This window comes from Olea europaea, chromosome 1, assembly GCF_002742605.1.
Source record: "Olea europaea var. sylvestris chromosome 1, O_europaea_v1, whole genome shotgun sequence".
Taxonomy (NCBI): domain Eukaryota; kingdom Viridiplantae; phylum Streptophyta; class Magnoliopsida; order Lamiales; family Oleaceae; genus Olea; species Olea europaea.
Genome location: NC_036237.1, coordinates 30,178,210 through 30,181,507, shown reverse-complemented (window position 1 = coordinate 30,181,507; position 3,298 = coordinate 30,178,210).

The following is a 3,298-nucleotide window of genomic DNA, read 5'->3' as shown; positions in this document are numbered from 1 at the left end:
TAATACAAATCCAAACCAAATTCATAACACACACATATCACACAACACACACACACAAGAACGGAACAGAGAAGAAAAAGATAAAGGAAAAAGAGGGGAAAAAAAAAGAAGAAGAAGAAGAAAAAAAAGGGAAAATTTGTCAATGTGTTAGGAATTAAGTGCTCGATCCTATTAGGCTTGAATTTCTCAATTTTAAAAGGTAAGTAAAATGTTACTTATTATTAAGTTATGTTTGATTTTGTAGTTGTTAGATTGTTAGGTTAAATTTAATTTTATTGAAGGGGTTAAGTGTAATAAACTATGAAATTGAATAAAATGAAAGAAAAATTAATTTTAGTAATTAAAGAGACGTTAAAAATCGCCTAAACGTGAAATAATTATGTTTGGATATCGCTTATTTAATTATTGAAATTACTTAAATTAGTTAATTTTGAAATTACTTAAATTAGTTAATTGTTGATTTAAAAATTATATTATATTTCAGGCGGCGATACGAATATCGGGACAGCGTACCAATCGAATTGATTTTGGCGTACATAGTTCTTTGAATGGAAAAATATAAATATTTTTAAAGTATTTATAAATTAAGTTTATTGTTAAAGTATGTGCAATTAGATGCAATTTTGTGTTCGAATTACATGGTTTTTATGGAAATACCTTTTATTATGATACATGTGGGATTTCAAAGATTGTATACGTTACATTGTGAATTGGAATATGAGATATGATTTTGAGATCGACCAGAAAAGTACCCATGATTATATATTTCTTCTAGTTCATTGAGGGGCCTTGACTGTGTTCTATACTACACTGAGGGGTCATGGATCGGGGATGAAGGGGTCTCAATCGTGTACATATAGTTCATTGAGAGGCATTGACCGTGTTCTAGAATTGATTTTGAGAGGTCTTTGAGACCGACTTTCATTCACGGAGGGGTCAAAGGCCCGTGGCGAAAGTTCTTAGCTCGAGGGGTGGATTACATATTTCAGTCAGAGGGTACATTATTTGTGAATTTTTCAGCACGTTTGATGTTATGAGATTATAGCATGATTATCAGCTGATTTTATATCCTGATTTTAAGATGATATTCTTATGACCTTATGTGAATATTTCACTTTTTGGCTATAATTATATGATTAAAACTTGTGAATTATCAAATGGTATGAATTTAATTTTCAATAAAAATGTATAAATGAAAAAATATATTTATTTTGAACTTCTTCACTCACTGAGCTATCAACTCATAGATTTTTTCACGTTTTTCCTTATTAGGCAGCAGTTGAGAATCTGAGCATCTTTTGGAGTTGAGCCTTGATTTTGGAGTCAGAGCCACACGACAGAGTTTGTTTGTATGACTTACTTCATAGAACATGTAGTCAGTGTTTTGGGACGCATGTTCATGTCTAAACATAATTTTGCATCATCTTGTAAATAGTTATGGGGCTCACTAAGTATTATGTATACATATGTATATTTTATTGTATTTCTTGGTAAAAGTGGAGAATTCGGCTTATCATTATTGTGCTGTGCTATAGTTTGGGATTTGTGTGAAATTGATCACAGGTTGGTTAGCCCTGTTTACAAGGGAGATAATGCCAAAATTTTATTAGAAAAATGATGTAGAAAAAGTGATATATTGTATTTGTAGTAGCATTGATGGTGGGTTCGACTTTTAGTTAGTATCTATCATCAGCGCATGCCACGTCAGAATCTAGTGATGTTACACGGGGCGGGGTGTGTCAAAAAACGAACCATGTAAATACTTGACTGCAGCATCCTGGTAAGGTAACTTCTTTGTGTGAATATGCTCAAGCTACACCAAGAAGTACTGTAAGTGTTATGCCCTAGGTCTAATTGACTTTGAACATAAACACTTTTAATATATAGTTGATGGGATTTATGACAAATCTATTAGTTTAATTAATTAATATTCAGTTGAATTAAATAATGGAGTCTATAGATTCAAATCTTAATAATTTGTTAATCACAAGGAGTTATCATTGTGAGATGCAATTTACATATGATTGAATCTTAAATCATCCGTGGTCGTAAATAATTATGAGATACGGATATCGTTATTATGGATAGACCATCACGTGTGACATTTCTTACTTGTGAAGTAAGTAGCCAATCTCACAAGTTAAAGTGTGTTAACACTTGAATGAACATGTGTATGTTTTGTTATAGAATAAAACATTGGAGACCCGTCAAGAAATTTCACGTGAATAACTATTTGAGTGTCAGTGGTTAATCTCTAGCGTTCGGTAGTGAAATTAGTCTTTTGACTCGAGATCATCATGGTGCCTTATATGAAGACAATCATACTTTGACGGTATTGGATGTTGCTCTGTCAAGGGCCGCTAATACAGTATCGTTTGGGTATATGAAGAATAGTATGAAAGTTGTAAATAGCTAATAGAGAATTCGTCACTTTTAAATAGTAAGATATTATGATCCATATTTTCGTTGCGCGTGATAAGTAGACTCCCAACAGGTGCTCTATGGCATGTTTGTTAGGTGAATTGGACAATACCAATCTTTTCCATTTTTGTGTACTAAACACACATTTAATGTTGAAAATTAGATGTTCTATGCATAACAAATTTAGGGTTGGCTACACGAATTCTTCTTCCCCACACCTTTCATTTCATTGCTAGCTAGATCTACCAGAAGATTTAAAACAATTAGATCATTAACAACTCCAACATATCAAGTTAGTTTTGGTCTACAATTCTCTCAATGGTGCTTTCGAGATTTTGTCACTCTTAAAAATGAGAACCTCTCTAATCAACTCGATAATGTTGATAATAATGTAGGAAAATCTGAATACGTTAATGAACTCCAAGGCACGAAATGAAACGTTATCTTTTAAGAGATGTTTCTCTCCTATTCAACAAAGTCACAACGGGGTATAATAGAAAATCTCTCTCAGGATACAATGGAGGTGTTTGATTCAAACTGTGACTATTTGATCAAACCAAGAAAACACTCGAATATAACTGATTGATGCCAAGAGAAAGAAGGAAAAATAAATTGTTTAATGTATTTGCAAATGAGAATTCGCCCAGGTCGAACCCCATTGCGCAGCGGCAAACATTAATCCGGACGGCAAATCATTCGCAAAATGATGAAAAATATCTAATAGATAATACTTGAAAAATAAGGGTTCCAAAGCAATTAGAGATGAAATGAACCTACAAGTAGCAATGTTTTTAGGTATCTGGTTGTCACTTTCGTCATCCCAGCTCTATAAGAAACTGACCATTCACCTGTCTCAAGGGGCTACCCCATGTGGCCT